At 37.3% G+C, this 20,400-nt stretch overlaps 1 protein-coding gene, 1 long non-coding RNA gene and 1 other non-coding gene across 5 annotated transcripts in view; 2 read left to right on the top strand and 1 right to left on the bottom strand.

The window, feature by feature from the left end:
• The window catches only part of LOC134803742 (synaptotagmin-7), an 862,565-nt gene that overhangs the window by 196,040 nt on the left and 646,125 nt on the right, over nt 1–20,400 (bottom strand). The window lies entirely within an intron of this gene.
• LOC134803831 (uncharacterized) overlaps nt 1–20,400 on the top strand; it is a 190,165-nt gene that overhangs the window by 151,210 nt on the left and 18,555 nt on the right. The window lies entirely within an intron of this gene.
• On the top strand, nt 14,369–14,441 carry Trnaa-agc (transfer RNA alanine (anticodon AGC)). The gene has a single exon. It is a non-coding gene; the product is annotated as a tRNA-Ala (tRNA).

Genomic DNA, 20,400 nt, shown 5'->3' with positions numbered 1-20,400 from the left:
TTTCCAGTCAAGGTTTTTCCTTAGGTACTTAAACGCATCTGCTGAGTAAGGCATGCGGATTTAAGAGAGGTATTTTTTTTGTGGCCGCTCCCCAACACGATGGACAGACCTCATTAAGTCCATCACAGGAAATTCGGTCAACGATTACTCCCACTCCACCAAAAACAGAGCCACATGGCGACGGATCGCAAGAGCTGCGGTGGCGTAGAAATCGACCGTGACATGACCACGACCACTCTGTCAAGAGTGCACGACTAAGAAGAGAATTTTTTTTGTATATTTTTTGTTTTTTTTTTGTAGTGTATGTTCCTAATATAATATAGTATACTGTACTGTATACAATACTGTATTGTTAATGTAATAAATAATTGAATTGATTGAATTGCCTAACGCTAAATTGCAGTTTTTATATTGGATTTTCACATATTTTAATCAGGATCAAATGCCATGCAAATATTAATCAGAAACTAGACCATATGGGCAAAGGCAAACTCTAATACTAAACTTCTCTAAACTTCTGCCATAAATAAAAAAGTATTTGTTCAAAAATGAACTTTAATAGCTACTTTTCAATAGTTTTTAAAATTATAAAAACCATATAGGGCTACGCATGCGGTAAAGGGTTAAGTAGATAAGTTTAAGTTACATATAAATAAACTACCTGATACATAAACTAATTATAATAGGAGCCTCGTCTGCCAACAAACCGCTCTGTGGTTTGGCAGAAGAATGTAATGTATTTAGATGTAAGTAAGCTTGCGAATAAACGCTTTATTTATTTATTTTAATCAAGATCGTTAAAGGTAAAAGTTTGCTTGGTAGAAAAAGACCATTCACTAGACCATTTAGTAACTGGAGATGTCTTCGTTGTCATTTTCTTTACCAAACAGTCTGCCGATTTTTGCGGGGGAGGGGACGTCAAGTGTATTGCTATTTCTACATGATTTGTACGTAACGTACAAATAGCCATGTCAGTCCATACAAAAAATTGCACAATTGTGCAAGTTTTTCGGCAGAGGGGTAAGCCCTTAAAGGCGACTCCAGTTATTAAATGCTCTAAGTTGCATTCCTACTATAGCCTTAGAGCATTTTAACAACCGGAGTCGCCTTTAAAAGAGTTAACCTTAGATTTCCTGAGGCTTAAAAAGGAGGCTAATTTTAGCAACCTAATTTGTATTTTACGAAAACGACTGCTATCCGGATTTTTAGTCCAAAAGAGAAACTAGCCTTTTGGATTAATATACGGTTTCGTCTCGATATTTTTCTTCATCGAAAACCTAACTAGGTTTTTGTAAATTAATCGCTAGATTAGGCAAATTCTTTCATCTTTTTTCTTCCAAGAAAAAAAGCTTTGAACCGTGAAAAGAGTGTATTGAAAAACTTAATAGATATTTTCTGGAAATGCTACAAGTATTGCCTTTGAGGAATTTTGTGTACAGGTTCACAGTAAAGCAGTCAGGTGTCAAATTGTTTATTAACATAAAAACTTAGTTTATTTTACTCAACTTTTCAAGTTGAACAGCCCGAGGTTATACAGAAAATAATACGCAATACTAAAAAAATCTTATTTTTAGGGTTCCGTACCTAAAGGGTAAAAACGGGACCCTATTCCGCCGAGACTCCGCTGTCCGTCCGTCTGTCACCAGGCTGTATCTCATGAACCGTGATAGCTAGGCAGAAGAAATTTTCAAAGATGATGTATTTCTGATGTTGCCGCTATAACAACAAATACTAAGTACGGAACCCTCGGTGGGCGAGTCCGACTCGCACTTGTCCGGTTTTTTTTAATGTAGGTATATTTTATAAATTTATTTTAATCTGTAATTTATTTCCATTAAGTATATTTTTGTTTTATTGCTGTCTTTTTACAAGCGTTTATTCAACTTGTTCTGTTAGTATTAGTTACCTATGTATTTATGTTAGTGTGGGCACGTGTGGGTCAAATCTTGAAAGCAAAATTTTAACTCACTTCCCGATTTCCGATTGAGCTGAAATGTTAGTGTTAAAAGTTTGTATCAAAAACTGATTTTGACAATATACTTATTCTGCTGACTCTCCGCTAAACAGCCGTAGTAAACAAATGTAAACTTTCCTTGTAGCGCCGCCGTAGGAGTCGTTTGAGTATTTAAAGTACCGCCGTGGGTATATTCAAAGTTTTGGGCCGGTCTCCAGAATATGTCTTGGAAAAGGTCGGAGTGACAAAAATAAAATGCAATAATTTACAGCATGAACATTCATTATATTATACACCGTGTTTTTTTTGATTTCCGTTAATTTCAAGGGTGCATACCTGAGCTTAAATCAAGTAACTTTCCCAAAGACACCGATATTCTAATTAACTCCATTTCGAAGATAATCAATATTTTATTTTTTTCCTATAAGGCCTCTACAAGCTTGTACACTTGCCTTAAGGTCGGTTTACATATTGATTAGTGTTTAGAATGAGTTCATACATTTGCTTCTAAACTTAAGTAAAATCTCGGTCGATCGATGTTCGAATTGACATTGATATGTCACAGATTTCAATTATTTGGTTTAGTTAAATGTAATGCCCGTGTTATAACAACGCTATATGCTACATTTAATTACTTTTTAATATTATTTTTTCTGAAAAAACAAGCATAAAAAATTTTTTTTTTCAATATTAACTATGCCATTTAGTTTTCTTAAACGTACTTAACCATACCCCGAAGTTAACGGAATTCAATAAAAACACGGTGTATATGAAAAAAAACCGGACAAGTGACCTCTGGGTGTGTAATTGAATAGAATAGAATAGAAAATAATTTATTTGACACAACATAATCTTAAAATTATAACAGACACACATGTAACATAGGTTATGTAATTGGTTGTCCCAAAGAGGATACCACTCAGAATATATGCACAAAACGCAAGAGTTTAAGTGTTATATTGTTGTACAAATGTCATCTCATCAGATCTTCTGTACACAGTTTGTCAATAAGGTGTTTCTATTATTTCTACATATTTTATAAATACAGGGAATACCTAAATCTGAAAACTCTAAAATTTTACAAAATAAAATAAAAAATAAGTTAAATTTGTACGGAACCCTCGGTTGGCGAGTCCGACTCGATTGAATTCCTTTGCCAATCTAGTGGGTAAAATACAACTTTCTCATCATTTATTGACGAACAAAGAGAGCCTTTAGTAGACTGTGTGTGTGGCTTAGCTTCGCCTTACCAGGCCCAAACAGGAGGGGCAAACCAAGGCAGCGGTGGCGTAACGTCATCGCCAAAGATCTAAGAAACGCCTGTGGGTTAGCGGAAACCGATGTCCAGGATAGAGCGAAGTGGAAGGAGAAAAGTAGGAAAGCGGACGCCGTCACAGTACGGGACAAACGCTAGGAGGATGATGATGATGTTCCCGTTTAATAAAGAATTCAAATTCAATTCGTTTAACACATTCAACACCAAGAACCCGACTGTCGGGTACACTGTTCGTAGCGACTACGCGCTACATACGACGAAACCGTGGCTACGCGCTACGAGCGTAACCCGTAGCACTTAGTGGTATTGAATGTGTTAATACGGTGTAAACGTACATGTCAATAAAATACAAAGAATAAAAACACACACACACATCTAAAACTAATTAAACCTAAAACAACACACACGTCAATTAATTTAAAGAAAAAATATTACACAATATTAATACCCACAAAATAAATTCTTAAAATAATCTTCTTCTTAGAACCCAAAGAACCCATCCGTAGTTTCCATACATAAGTTTCGGTCCGCCGGCGCTCGGTGACCCGTATAGAGAACGGTATAAAGGTCAATATGTACACATTGACATCTAACACAGGAGGGGATATCCAGAGAAGAAAATGGTTGTACGCTTTTCTAAATCATCAACCTTGGCAGGCGTGGCTCACTCCGCGATTTCGTCGCTTTGCTACAGGTAGCTTAAAGTACATCCATTCCACACCAATTTTGGTGGCTAGCCATAAGCCGCGCGTGGCGCTGTCGCCACCTAGCGGCCATACCTGTCCTGATTGTAACAGACGCGTTTTGTTAGAGAGTGAGTCTTCTGTACCTAGTACTATTATTTATTCTGTGGTACTGCGTCCATCGTACTATTCGCGACCACAGATCGTTCACTAAGTGCAAATCACCGTTTCAACTTTATATGCAAATTAGTTTGTGATGCATACTGTCGGATGAATGGCGAAAATTGCGATATGATTTATTCATGGAACGATAAAATATCGCTGGTAAACTGGCTGTTATAACGTGTTATAAAATATTGTGTGACAGGGACAGCATGATAGTATTGATAGTGTTTTATCAAGAAACATCGTAAATTTTATAGCATTTTCAGTGCAGCGGAGTGGTGTTAACGGAATCGGTATAAACAATTTCAACCCTAATGATTAATTAGCGTTAATTACGTTAATATTAACCTTACTTTACCATTTCAGTTGGAATTATACAAGGCTCGGAACCGGTTTTTTCTTCATACAAAAATGCCGGTTTTATTACGTTCTTTCTCGTTCTTTGGTTTATTATTTCGTTTTTAATGGGACAATCTAATAATACGAAGTTGTTACCTTTACATACATGATTCGGTACGTAAAGACCATAAAATAATTTATAATATTGGGCTATTTTAGGATTAAAAAAAAAACCGGTTCCGAGCCTTGGAATGATCTATACCAATTCCGTTAACAGTGTTAACACCTCTCCGCTGCACCAAAAATGCTATAAAATTTACGATGTCCGTTTATCAAAGATAATTTAGTAGGTATAGAGGCATATTGTCAAAGTAAATTTTGTAGTCACAGTCAATTTACTGCCATCTTTCGACACAGGATTAAAACTTTTAGAACACCAGTTGACTTTGATCATTGTTCTTCCACTCATATGTGTTATAATTGTTAAGTATCAAACGGTGTCATCATCTACCCCAGTATAGGCCAAAGGTACCTATGGCGCCATCTTTTCAAGCATAATACAATTTCTTCTTGATTTTCACGCGTTATTTTCTTAAACTTTTTTTTTTTTTTTTTATTAGAGATAAATCACAATTACATAATATTTTGATCCAAAAGCATCGTTAAACCAGAATGGTTTGTCTCGATACTCCATTCCGCAGTACTTAAATACTTAAATATACAATAGACACTTAAAACACATCTAATTCGTAAACAGCATAATGAATATAACGATTGCAAAAAAATTAAGCTTTAGGAGTTAAGTTTATATATTTTTGGTTTTATTATGTTGTCCCTGTCACAGTATTTTATATAATATAACATCTTATAACAGCCAGTGTGGGAGCACCATTATTGGACGCCTTTCGGCTGATATAATTAATGACGATTTATATTTGAAAGCTCCCTGAAGACACTTAAGTACAATCCATCTATTCTCATATTTCTCATCCAACAGCTTATCATCAGATTTATCATAAAGAAAGGATGGATATTATACCCTGTGTCTATAATGTTAAGGTTTAAAATGGTATGAACGCTCATTTGAATGCGCATAATGGATGGTAAGGGTCTAAAGCATTAGGAGAAATCAGGATTCGCAGATCTCTGTTATTATTATACGGAGCCATTTTACGTCCGAATATCGGCCCAATTCGAAAAATGCTTATGAGATGTCACAGCGATACGATACTGATCTGACAGATCGGTATCGTGTCGCTGTGATATCTTATAAGCATTGTTCGAATTGGGCCGTCTGAGGGGTGAATATGTAGGTAGGTCGTACCAGGCGTGGCTCACTCCGCGATTTCGTCGCTTTACTACAGGTAGCTAAAAGTACATCCGTTCCACACCAATTTTGGTGGCTAGCCATAAGCCGCGCGTGGTGCTGTCGCCACCTAGCGGCCATATCTGTCCTGGTTGTAACAGACGCGTTTTGTTAGAGAGTGAGTCTTCTGTACCTAGTACTATTATTTATTCTGTGGTCGTACTGAACACGTTAGGGCCAACCCCGAAAACGCAAAAAAAGCTGTCTCATACATTTTACATACCATGTCGGTGGAAAACAAGCATACGTCTAGCCTGATGGTAAGCAGTCACCGTAGCCTATGGATCCCTGCAACTCCAGATATGTTACCTACATGCGAGTTGCCGACCCTTAGTAACAACAACAACCGAATCATGTCAATGTTTTCGTTAGAATATCAGATTTTTTTTTCAATTTAATCAAGAATGACATTTTTAAACTCAATTAGGTAAATACAATTAGAGGTACAAAATAAGGGTTTATAAAACAAAATTGTTATAATAATTTTATATATTGCGTTCATCATACAAGCAGTGCCATCTATGTCGTTTTTAAGAAAGAACTTGTCATTACATCTACCTACTAAACAACTAAAGTTTAACAGTGAAACGTTTCGTGTAGCTTTAATGGTGGCGCCACGTAGCAGGGCAAGTAAACTGAATATAGATGGCGTTTAAATTAAAATGTAAAAGTCAACTTGAAAGTTCAGGCACTTTTGAAACAGATGGCGTTAATGCCCAGCCAAGTCGTAGAAGAGAATGTAGGGTGTACAGTCTAGTAAAACGCCTATGCAAAATAGATGGCGCCACTTATGCAATAAACAAACCATTCGCTAGATGGCGTTAATATCAAAGATGAACTTAGTTTTAAGTTTTACCGAAAGATGGCGCTATTATCAAACCTAAATGAAAGACGCATTTCAGATTACGTAAACACGTGAAAGATGCTTTTACTTCAAAATAAGACATCCTTCTTCATCGTAATTGTAAAACCAACCTTTTCCCTAATGCATTAAGCTTTAATTTCCAATGTTTGCAAATATACACAGGTTTATGAAAATCGATATTTCAAATTCTCGTGGGAAATAAGGTATGAATAGAATATCCGTTTTATCAAAAGAATTCACGTTTTATAATGTTTTATTCGGAAGGATTGGTTCATGGTCTGTGATCTCTATTTCGAAAACAGTAAGGTTGGTTTAGGTGTAATAATTTTATGAAGATAAGAGGATTTGTGAATATTTTCCGTTACGCAATGGAATATAAGGAGCATTACTGACAGTTTCTGGTTATTGTACTCTAGAGATTCGAGGTGACAATGCTTCTAAACTGTGGACATTTTTCCAAATTATATCTGAGAGTGTATTTTTCCGCATTTGAAGTCAGTTAGCATAACTCAATAAAACTAACGTTTTTACGAAGTTTTATGAAAGTAGGTATATAGTTTTCAGTCTACCTTACCTAATTTAACTGTTCTTTTCCTATAAGTATATTATTCTTTTGTTTTGCTCGTAGAAAAACTTTCTATATTCTTCAAAGACTGACGAGAATGTTGCATTTTATTTACAACAGTGGAAAAGTAATTTGGTGCTTATTTTAAGTTGTTTCCACATATTGGGTGGTCAAATTTACTTATACGAAATGATTTTCAATGATAAATATGTAACAGTGTTTATTGAGATTTTCCTCGATAATGTATTAGAGTTAGTATTTACCTCACGTTGGTGTTGTGAAAAATTGTTTGCTTCACTTGGTAGAAATGTTTGCTTATCCCCCGTGCTTTGAAACCCTCGCAACGCTCAAGATTCCACTTTTTAAACCACTCACTACGCCCGTGGTCCAATTTTGAAATATTATCTTGCTTGCTTGGGTGTCAATATTGTTAGCACGAGGGGGTTAGTAACAACTTTGTCCCCTTGTAAAACAAATAACTACATATAAAACGTTCGCATCTTAAAGAAAAATCTGGATCCAAACCGAAATAAACCGGAACCGGTATATTTGAAACCGGTTCCGAATTGGCACAAACATGTCATACAAAATTACATTTTATATTCGCAAACATTCTAAGAAAAGGAAATATTACATAAAGACCTTCAAGACATGAAAACTGTATATTGAACGCTTACAATCCCAACTTCAAAAAGACCTAACCGCCTTAGCTTATAAAGGAACATAATCCCTTTTTCAAACACAATATTCACAGTTTCACAGGCTTATTTCATTGTTTAGGTCCTTTGAATATGAACTTTGATGCCGAAGACTTAAAGTTGAATTTTGAAGAAAGAAGGAAGGCTTTGGCCTTCATTGTTGCTCATTTAGAATCATATCGGGAGTCATTCGTACATTTGGGAAGAAATATTGTAGGTAATGCTGAGAGGGCTAGAGTTAGACCAAGATAAGTCTGCAACGATGTAGCATACGCAGTGCAAGTGTTATTTATACGTCATAATTTCATAGTTTGACGTTTAAAATAACAATTGCACTGCGTGTGCTGTCATAATCGTTGCAGACTTGTCTTGGTGTAAATCTAACGCAAAATTGTAGTTTTTATATATGTCACTGTAAAAGCCCGAAGTTCGGCAAAACCTAGGATTTACCGGTAAAACCTAGGTTTTACCGATGCCGATCGGTAAAAGCCCGAAATGTTAAATCTTACTAGTTTACTTCGGGCTTTTACCAACACCGATATGGTAAATCCTAGGTCTTACCACGGCGACCGGTAAAGTTTGAATCATGCACTGATTCTCAACCCCTCCTGCTCAAACCCACGTACACCGCACCGCATGCGCCGTTAAGTGGGTTAGGTTAGGTTTGAACTGCGATCCTCACAGAACCGAACAAAAGTGGGTTAGGTTAGGTTAGAACTGCGAGCCTTACAGAAACGAAATGCTACTAGAAAAGTGGGTGGTTTTACCTCCTTTTCTACATAGTGCACCATCTACCATAATCTTTCATCGGGCCCCATAGAAGTCGGTTTTTTTTCTTAAAAATTATTATCTAATAATCTCAAAAATCAGTGCATGATTCAAACTTTACCGGTCCCCGTGGTAAGACCTAGGATTTACCATATTGGTGTTGGTAAAAGCCCGAAGTAAACTAGTAAGATTTAACATTTCGGGCTTTTACCGATCGGCATCGGTAAAAACTAGGATTTACCGGTAAAACCTAGGTTTTGTCGTACTTCGGGCTTTTACAGTAACATATATACAGTGTGGAAAAATAAGACGGGCCCTGGAGGGAAACTACCTTAAATCCTCAAGCTGGCTCATTTTACTTAAGGGAGACATTCCTTTATTTTTAAAAAGTAACAAAACTGCATTCAAAGATTTCCAGGGCCCGACTTATTTTTCCACATTGTGTTAGCCTTGAAAATTCATATAGAGTAACCCTTATTACCTAAGTACTACTGGCTCTGTGAGCCGTAGACCTCGAGAAAAGCTTAAAAATGAAAAAAAAAAAGTTACTCCGTTGAGTCATTATCACAGTAAGCTCACAATGGTCTTAAGCATTTATGCCAATAGGGAGTATTGCTGCAATGTTCTGCCGCCAGAGTGCAGCACTAATTTGTTTAGTAAACCATAGAGTAACTTATACATACTAGGCCTTAAACAGTTTACAGGTGGCCTACCGCGAAACGCGAAAATCGAAATTTCTTTGCCTCTCTATCGATCGAATAGGCAAGAATGATAGAGAGGCAGAAACCGAACTTTCGATTGTCGTGTTTCACGGTAGGCCATCCACCATCACCTAATGACGCCCTCTACGCAGAGTTTTGCGTAATATTCCCTATTTCAGCCATTTTGAACATTTTCCGGAAAACGAAACGACAAATAAATCCAATCTAACTACATATCGAACCTGCTCACAAAATTAAATCTGTTGAGAAATGCGACCTGCTGAGGAGAACATGGGACATACGAAAATTACTAAAGCATATTTGCCCAACCTGAAAGGAGACCTTTGCTAACGCTCGGCTATAAATACATATCGGTAACTCGTGGCATTTAGGTAGCACTTAAAAGATTAGTTTAATTAATTCCTTTTTTTAGTGGTTTCTTTTTCTCAACTCGTATAGGAAGAACATTGTCACATCACTAGTCTGTTAGAAACTGTCAAGTGCCACGAGTTACCGATGTGTGCTCATCACTAATCTTTTAAGTGCTACCTAAATGCCACGAGTTACCGATGTGTATTTATAAAACTACACACCTTTAAATTAATCCAAATTATTTACCAGACCAAAAACAAAATATGAACTTTAAAAATTTCAACGCAATATATCATAAAAGTAATACAATAAAAGTGATCAATGTTCAACCCTAGCGTACAATCGAGGATCGAGCTCAGTTAAAAGTTACGAACAATAGGGCTGTCACAAACAATGTTGGACGATAATTCATTATTCGTGCAGTTATTTTGCGATGATGATAAATTGATGGATTCTTTGGGAAAAATGGGAATATTTTATTTATGAAAAGTGGTAGGAGTTAATTCTTTACTAAGAGACTGGCAGTAAAGCTGCATTAAGGGGCCCACTGATTAACAGTCCGCCGGACGGTATTGGCCTGTCAGTTAGAACAAAATATTGACAGTTCCGAACAACTGGCAGGCCGATACCGTCCGGCGGACTGTTAATCAGTGGACCCCTTTAGGGCTGATTTAGACGGCGCGCGAACTCGCATGCGATTTTAGTTACATTGCGGACTGTTGGTTACGTCCGATTTAACCGACCGATCAAAACCCGCAATGTAATAAAACTCGCATGCGAGTTCTCGCATAGTCTAAATGAGCCCTTACAGTAAAGTTGGACTTTCTACTGCTGCGCGGGGCGGTGTATGTCAATTTCCTTGTTTATTATTGAATGAATTCATTTATTCATGCAAAACAATTACAAAGTTACATATGTACAATAAATGCGTCAAACTGGAGTAACCAGTTTGTTGGCGCGCCGCGCTCAACTGTTACTTAATATAAAGGGGCCCCCTGATTAACAGTCCGTCGGATTTTATCTGCCTGTCAGTTGTTCGGAACTGTCAACTTTTTGTTCTAACTGACAGGCCGATTGGCGTTCTAACCGACGGACTGTTAATCAGTGGGCCCCTTTAAGTCAAATTGTTTAAAATCGTGACTCCTTTTTGCTGGCTTTAAACGAAACAACTTCAATATCGTCTTATACAAACCGCACCGGTCGAATGATGGCCATACAAACTTACCTGAAACAAATATATTAATATTTAGAATGTTGTTATTACATTAAACCAGTGGTGGGCAAACTTTCTTCATGGGGGGCCAGAATAGTAGCCAAAATTTATTTTGATTTGTGATAATCGTGGGCCAATGCCATATAGCCCATATACTAATTATTTCATAGGACCGGCGGCGGGCCGGATAAAATCCATTCGCGGGCCGGAGCTGGCCCGCGGGCCGTTTTTTGCCCACCACTGCATTAAATTAAAGTTGTATTCGCCCTAGAAGACCGAAAAATCAGCACGACAGAACCCCTAGTGTTTTCATTCCATAGCGTGACGTGACGTACGCGTTGCGTTAACTCTCAGTTTGTATGGGATTTTGAACAGCGCGCCAAGCGGGACGTTTTGGAAACTCAAAATAATGAGACTTAACGCAAACGCGTACGTGACGTCACGCTTTCGAATTTACACCAGAACGGTTACCATCAGTTTGTCACTGACATAAACGCCGTCGAGAACGTAAATTACTTTCTATACATCTCGCTCGCACTCGCATATTAGTGCAAACGGGATGTATAGAAAGTAAATTACGTTCTCGACGGCGTTTATGTCAGTGACAAACTGATGGTAACCGTGTAGGAGTAATACAGTTTCTATCTAGCATATAATACAGACGGCAGGAAAAGAATGGATGAGCGTCGTCATGGATAGAAGTAATAATGGCTAAAGATGGAGGGGAGCCCAAAAAGGGACCGTGTAATTAAATAAAACAACTGAAAAGAAAAGAAAGAAAAGAAAACACGGGAAATAAAGCTTAATAAATACAGTTTCTTATAGCTTCTTACAAACAAAGAGAATTTGAAATAGAGGCGGATTGTCAAAGTAAATTATGTAGCCACAGTAAAATTAACGGCATCTACTCGACAGTACGCCAAAGGTTCGTGCTGTCGAGTAAATGGCGTTTAATTTTAATATTTAATAAAATAACACATATTAGTGTAAGAATACGGATTATAGTCAAATGGCATTCTAACAGTTTTAATCTTCTGTTGAAAGATGGCAGTAAATGTACTGTGGCTACATAATTTACCATGACAGTAACTCTCTATACACTCTATTCTCTTTGCTACAAATAAATACTGACTAATGTACAGATTTATGTCTCTTATTACTAACAGTCACAAAAGCCATATTTCCATCGCAAAAACTTATCTCCAAAGCGACTCGTCCAAACTACCCTCATTGCACCATCTTTACGCAAAACGACATAACTCCATACAAAATACACGTCGCTTACGCCCTTTTAATGAAAAGCCATTCGAGGCAGTATTGCTATCATTTGTCCACCAATAACAGTGTCAAGGGAATATGAACCTTATTTTTAAAGGTGTAAATAGCAAAGTTAGTAAAACAGTCTGAAGAGATCATTTTATATAAAAAATCAGAACAGTTTTGTAGCGTTTATATGCTGAAGTATTAGACAATGTTAATACAGCGTGTATTATTGATACGACCATGTATTCAAAGGGTAAGTTAGATTAGGCCCTAATGAAGTGTTTACTTACTTACAAACTTCCATTATGATATATTTAATAAATACGACTTTTATTTTACTTATAAAAATATTTCTTGAGTTTAAAATACCTACATTTCATTTTAATTTGCGATTATATCAAAAATACAGAGGAACAGATGTAGTTTTCATTTGTATTTTTCTCGGAAACGTTCGTTTTTAGGGTTCCGTACCCAAAGGGTAAAACGGGACCCTATTACTAAGACTTCGCTGTCCGTCCGTCCGTCCGTCTGTCACCAGGCTGTATCTCACGAACCGCTATAATAACAAATACTAAAAACAGAATAAAATAAAGATTTAAATGGGGCTCCCATACAACAAACGTGATTTTTGACCAAAGTTAAGCAACGTCGGGAGTGGTCAGTACTTGGATGGGTGACCGTTTTTTTCGTTTTTTTTTTTGCATTATGGTACGGAACCCTTCGTGCGCGAGTCCGACTCGCACTTGCCCGGTTTTGTCATGCTACTTCAGTCAACTTCAGTACTTTTTGTACCGAGACTGACTGAAATAGCAAGACACGTTCGTACGTTTCCGTGAACATACGGAGGAAAATAATTGAGTCGCATAACTTCAAACTCGGGTAAATCCATCTGTCAGATTATGCGATTTTGGTATTAAGAATAGGTAATATGGTATATATTTGCTGTGAGGGTCGTATGGATTTACCCGAGTTTGAAGTCAAGCGACACAGTTTATGCACTACATCTTGTATAGGTACTTACCTACTACTATTTTAAATAAATTGGTGTAATAGTCCGAACGGGGAAGTGAAAGAAATCAATAATAATTAGAGTTAGGTACTTACGTAGATCTTTTTTAGGAGCTCGTGACGATTTAAAACATTTCCTTCAGTCGTTGCTAATTTCCTATTTTCCGCACTTGTAATGTACTATTATGTATTTTAATATAGGTAGGTATTTTATAATAGGTATTTTCATTAATGCCGGTCTGAGTAATAAACTGCATTTTTATTAGTTCTATTAAACTATAACTACGCTTAAGTTTTCCACTTTCATAGGATTCTTTCTTGGATAGTTAATTAAAGTTGTTTAAAGGTAGGTAAGTGCAATATCAATATTAACCAACCTAAGTAATTTTAAACTATTTTTTTTATCAAGATACCTGCGTTTGCCATACTTTTTTATACTAAAGGATAATTCACTGCTTCTGGCAAGATTCGAACTTGCGACATGATACTATAACCATTACTAAACTACTCTATATCTCTTAAAAGACGATTTATTTTCAGGAAGATCCTTCGTATCGCCTTGTATAGGTACTCCTTATTAGTATAGTTATTCCTTTTCCTGAAAAAAAAAACCCGAAAAAACAGCGGACAATAGGACTTCTAAAGCCCACACTACAAAGCTTCAATAAAAATAGACTCTAAAAACATGATGAGTAAAAATCTGAGCTTTTCCTGAAAGCTGAAAGTTTATTTAATAATAATACCTACTTCCATTACGATCCAAGTACGAAAAACAGGATATTCGCAATGAGTGGCGATAAATTAAAACACGACCGAAAGGAGTATCTCTAGTATTTTCCTTTTCCTGAATAATATTTCCGAAAATACCTTGGAGAATATTTCTAAAGCAATTCTTAACAAAATGATGAGTATATTTCAAGGCATTTTCCGAAGTCATGTTGTTGATTTAATAAAGAATATTAATATTTTTGCGTAATAAATAATTTTAAACCGCGGAATGTACGTTCATATTAAATTTAGCGAGTAATTAATTATCAGGACGTAAGGAGAATCGCAATTAGCAATAATTTAATTAATTTGGTATCAAGCAGAAACGTATGCGAACTCTCGCTCGTTCGCTGTATTGGGTACGGTCTTGGTAGCTCAGATGGCAGCGCACTGGGCTAGCGATCCAGTGGTCGTGGGTTCAATTCCCACCCAAGACAGTGAATTTTCCACTTTTAATTTGTTTATAGGCTTTATAGCAATCATTTAACGAAAATTCAGAGCGAAATCTTCAGAAATCGCATATGTTGCTGCGTAGAGGGCTGTTTTTTTTAACTTTTCGTCATATTTTGCTAAATAGGTGTATGTATCTGGTCATACGGTCCATCAACCCCGAAATCGCGGAAAGATTTTGACGCCCTAACTCGTGGACCATAATCACATAACAGGGCGTTTTTTGAACAACTATAGCCATATTGTGCAAGGTGATTAGGTAGGCCATACTGAACAACTTTTTCCATGGGTCCAACCCCGAAATCCCAAAAAAAAATTGGCCTTCCCATAGAAAACGTCGACATCCACTCGACCAAAATGTATGAAACGGCCTAAAATTTTTTGTGATTTCGAAGTTGGTCTCATAGAAAAAGTTGTTCAATATGGCCTACCTAATCACCTCGCACAATATGGCTAGTTGTTCAAAAAACGCCATGTTATGTAGTCCGGTTTTTTTTTCAGATTACAAATTTTATAATCTCAAAAGTGGTGGTAACGTTTTCCCTTCAAAATTAAATCTGATCATTGACGTATTATATTTAGGGACTGGCCTTACGGGCACTATAAATGGTACTACTCCAGCGGTGTCACTTACTAATTCGAGCCAATCGTGCAGTGTAAACTTAAGAACCACTATTTTTGAGGTTAGAAAAATTCCAATAAAAAAAAGTGGGTATAAATAGTATTGGACTATAATCAGGGTTTGCAATCCGGATCCGAAATTATCTGAATTTGGATCCGGATCCGCGGATCTTCCAATACATTTCAGATCCGTCATGCAAACCCATTGAATACCGTAACCTAACTATTATAGTCTATAATAGTTAGGTTACGGCAAAGAGAATAGATAGTATAGAGGGGTCCTGTTATAGTAAATTTTGTAGTCACAGTAAATTTACTGCCATCTATCGACACACGATTAAAACTCAAAATGAATATGTATACAACTATCAAAAAAATGTATATATATGGATAAATGATTTTAGTATTTTTATATCATTTCGACCCATGTTCTTTCACTGATACCTATGTGTTAAAATTGTTAAATATGAAACATAGGCCAAAGGTGTGGCGCCATCTATCCGAGACTGACTTTTTCTTGATTTCCGAGGCACGTTTTTTCCTTAGACTTTATTCATCTTATACGGAGTTACATATGTCTTTGGTTACGGTATTAAATACTATTCCAGGCCTATTCTACAATACCAATCACGCAAACTTAACAGGACTGCACCGTATCAGAGCTCATTCAAACCCCATTCAAATTGCTTTCAAGCTGAAATTCACGCTGACTGTACTAAGCAAAGTCCTAACAACCGGTATTTCGTGACCTCTTGGTACATAGTAAATATATGTGAACAGAGAGCAGATTATAGTGGTTGAGTTGTAGGCTTGCCTGGGAATCGGAATGATATACTGAGTTGAAATTCGGCCGATAGTTTGACCGAGTTGGGTCACAGTCAACATATTTAGCACAGTACGGTAGAACGGGGTGACTTTCAAGTGAAGGGGCGACTTTAAAATTCTAGTTTTTAAGCCATAATATATATTTATGCGTGATTTTTTACAGTAGGTGAATATGAATATATAGTAATCTAACTAGTTACAGGAGCATTTTCAGTAAATAATGAATAATGGTAATTCTGTGGCCGTTTCAAATCTATCAAAGTAACCCTAAATTTTCCAAAGTCACCCCGTTCTACGGTACTCGGTACAAATTGTGCATATTGAGTAATTTTACTCTGAGAAAAAAAGGTATAAGGGCATTTGATATATACAGCGGTTAAATAAACTAAATTAATAACTAGCTTAAATCCAAAATAGGCCCTTGAGGCATTGTACCAAGGATGCTGACGGCATTTCCTCGTTGTATCGCAACTCTGATACGTTGTGCGTGGAAGCCGCCAGATCTTCGGTCACCAGTTACGTCAACCAGGGCATTTTAACCTAACTGTGTATAATATAGCATTGACGGCCGGTGAGCAATCGTCACAAAACTGACGCTCAATGTCAAACTCCATACGTTTTGCCAGGAATATGACAGTTAGGGCCACCCCACATCTAGCGTCTTTCGAGCGTCGGCGTCTCGTCGGCGTCTACAACTCTATGGCCCTGCTAGACGCAACGTCGACGCAACGTCGACGCAACTGCGCAGCGACGTCATTTTCCATAGCGCTGACCGACGCCGACGCCCGAAAGACGCCAGATGTGGGGTGGCCCTTAGACGTTACTGAAACACGAGTTAAGTCGCGCTTTAAAGTACAAGTTAAAATAAAAATGCCTCTATAATACCGGTCAACTTCTAAAAACCTATTTCTAATAGCCATAGGTACCTATATTTATGAAAATATGAATTTGACTGTATCTAATTTGGACCTTGTTGTGAAGTAAATTAGGATGACTTTCGTTTGTTTGAGGAAACAATGAAACAAACGAAATGCTACTTTATATTGTTTATAAACGATTCTAGTTAGATTGTAACGGAGTGCAAGTACATTATAATGATTATAATGCACAATTTATATTTATTTATTAAGTCCTTACGAGGCTATAAGTATATAAATTACGATACTGGTACCAAATGCATTCGGCAATAATTCAGTAGGTTTGTTTTTAAAATGTTGGTTTTGGCAGAAATATATATTCATATAGTTTTCAACCACGAAAACCGAATCTGTTAATCCTCATTTCAATCAATTAAGGTTTTACAGTATGTACATATGCTGCTAATTTACCGCCCTAGTGCGGTAACTAGCACTTTACTTGCGTATGTCAAAAATTTAAATGGCCATATGTACTGTAAAACGTTGTACAATACACGTTATTCACGTGCTAAAAGGTATTCGCAACTGGGGGCCGATTTTTGAATTTCAACCACTCGATTTCGTGTATTTCGTTACAATTATCTCCACTACTAGGCATTTAAATTCTACTAATATAATTGAAATCGAGTGGTAATTAATACCAATAGATTCCAAATTTCGATCGCTCGTATTTCAAAAATTAGCATTTCTCCGTTTTCCACCGATTTTCGAGTGACGAAATCGAGCGATCGAAATTCAAAAATCGGCCCTTTGGTGTTGATTTTAAACACTCCCTTCGTTCGTGTTTTAATTTATCGCCACTCGTTGCGAATTTCCTACTTTTCACACTTGTATCGTAATGTAATTTATTATACACAATTTGTCGTTACCTTGTTTACTGTTCAGAATCTGTCAACTGCGGTCCGCAGCAGAAGTTAGACGGTAAGTTTACAGTCGGGCTTAGCCGAAATAGCGGATGTGAGGTCGATCGAGCGTACACAATATCATAGACAAGTAACAAATAAAGACTGACAATCTGTGAAAGCTCTTTTGAAATTATTTATTATTATTATGAGCCTGTTATGCTAGGCAAAGGCCTCCCCCCTCTTCTTCCACTCGTCCCGGTTTTGAGCTACATCTGGCCAGTCTCTCAAAAAGGAGTCCAAGTTATCCCGCCATCGCCGACGAGGTCTGCCGAATCCCCGGTTTGACTTTCTTTCTTTGATCTTTTGAAATTAAAAATTTCAATTCTGTAAGTAAATATGTTCTCATGTTAGTGATGTATTGTCTTTATGAGAATTTCTTTAAACCTAAACCTAACCTATTATGTAATGTTTCAACTTCAAGGACTCTTTCGCAAGTAAATACAACATTTAAAGTAACACCATACACATACATCAACTTAGCCCCAAACTATAATCTGTATCTTTAGGTATTTAAAAAAGAGTAAACAAAATTTAGCCAGTTGAGGGTAGATGAAAACATTACATGATCAAATAATGTAGGTTAAAGTCAGGTCGTTCCGTGACTGATCCAGGCGGTATTGTATTTGGTTGGTTAATCAATAAATGTTATAACTACCCGATAATGTAAAAAATATTTGTTTACTTTTATTTAAGTAATACCTAAAGATACAGAGTATAAGCAAAGTTTGTACTACAGGTAGTATAGTATTGGGTACTAGGCGACTCTATACATACAGTATAATCATGGTATAGATAATTAATTAATTTAATTAATAATTAATTAATTAATTTGTGGATTTCACAGTGGTATCAAGAAAGAAGAAGGCGCGCACGGCGCCTCGTAAGACTCAGTGTGGTACCGCCGAACCGGCTAACTCTGGCTTGCGGATTGCTACACCGAGTAAGGCGCTGTACGTATCGCGCCTGCATTACACCGCCACGGCTGCTGAAGTGGTGGAGTATGTACACCAGAAGACCGGATACACGCTGAGGGTATTCCAGCTTCGATCGCGCCACTACGTGCACTTCAACTCTTTTGTGGTGCGCGTGCCGCGACCGCTGCAGGGAACCATCGAGTGCGTCGACTTCTGGCCGAAAGGTGTCGTGTTTCGGAGGTTCCGGGGCAAACTGCCGAATCCGACACAAGAGCAGCCGATGCAACGGAGCCACGCCGTTTTGTCGACTAAATAGTGTTTAGTTTTAAGTTTATAAAATACATATGTATGTTAGTCTGTAAGGTATTTGTAATATGGGCCTTGTTGTCTGAATTAAATTTCTAAATAATAATATCCATAATTTAGGAACAAATATTCGTGATGAGCACACAAATAAACGTCCTTACTGGGATTCGAACCCGGAACCTTCCTACTTCGTAGGCAGGGTTTCTACCGACTATCATCATCATCATATCAGCCAGAGGACGCCCACTGCTGCTAGACATAGGCCTCCCCCAAAGAGTGCCATAATGTAAATGACCGGTCTACCGACTATGTTAGGACACAATTATGTTAGTGGAGTGAGTTGTTATTCTCTTTATTTATTTTTCGTCTTAAGTTTGGTTATAACACTTTAAACTCTCGCGTTTTGTACACATATTTAATTACACAAACGGGTCTACCGCGATATAATTTCATTGTTTTTACCTTTAATTCCGACGTTTCAGCTGAGTTGCACCAGCTGTGGTCACGGAAAGGTAAAAACAATGAAATTATATCGCGGTAGACCCGTTTGTGTAATTAAATATTAAGTTTGGTTATTTATAATATGTATGAATATAAAAGTAAAATATAAAAACACTTACAAAACAATAAAAAATACATATAAACACATTATAAAAAACCTAACCTAGGGTGCCGCCAGCAGCGGGGCAGGGCCCAAGCTGCCAGTGATCAGGGCCGCAGAGAGAGGAGCCGAAGATCACCGCCTTCTGCATCTGATCCTTGATCCAACCATCTAGCGAGAGTCTCTCAAGATGTTGGTCGAGACTCCTCGCTATTATACCGTTCACTGAAACTACTACCTGGACAATGATCGTCGAATCAACATCCCACATGGCGATTATCTCGTGAGCCAAGTCTAGGTTGTTGTTGAGTTGTTTTTATTATTACAGTTTCTCTGTTAAGACTAAAGTTTATTCTTCTGAGAATACTCGTATTGTTGCCTTTGTCTTAGTAAAACTATGGATTCTTACTACATACTAGTCTACTTGTTCAGAATCACTTTAAGCGCTTGTTTTAAAGTGAAACATCTGAGACAGTATACAGGGTGGTAACTTTAAAATTGTGGTAAAAGTTGGGTCGAACACTCCACTGGGACCTTAACACATGCAGGGCCAAGAACGTAGTCGGGTACACTGTTCGTAGCGACTACGCGCTCCATACGGCAAAGACGTGGCTACGCGCTACGAGCGTAAACCGTAGCACTTAGTGGCAATGAAAATGTTAAGGTGTATTAAAAAGGATGGAATGGAAATATTCGCACGCTATTTCGGGTTCCGTACCCAAAGGGTATAACAGGACCCTATTACTAAGACTCCGCTGTCCGTCCGTCTGTCACCAGGCTGTATCTCATGAACCGTGATAGCTAGACAGTTGAAATTTTCACAGATAATGCATTTCTGATGCCACTATAACAACAAA

This window comes from Cydia splendana, chromosome 27 (genome assembly GCF_910591565.1).
Source record: "Cydia splendana chromosome 27, ilCydSple1.2, whole genome shotgun sequence".
Lineage (NCBI taxonomy): Eukaryota > Metazoa > Arthropoda > Insecta > Lepidoptera > Tortricidae > Cydia > Cydia splendana.
This window is presented reverse-complemented; position numbering and strand designations above follow the sequence as displayed.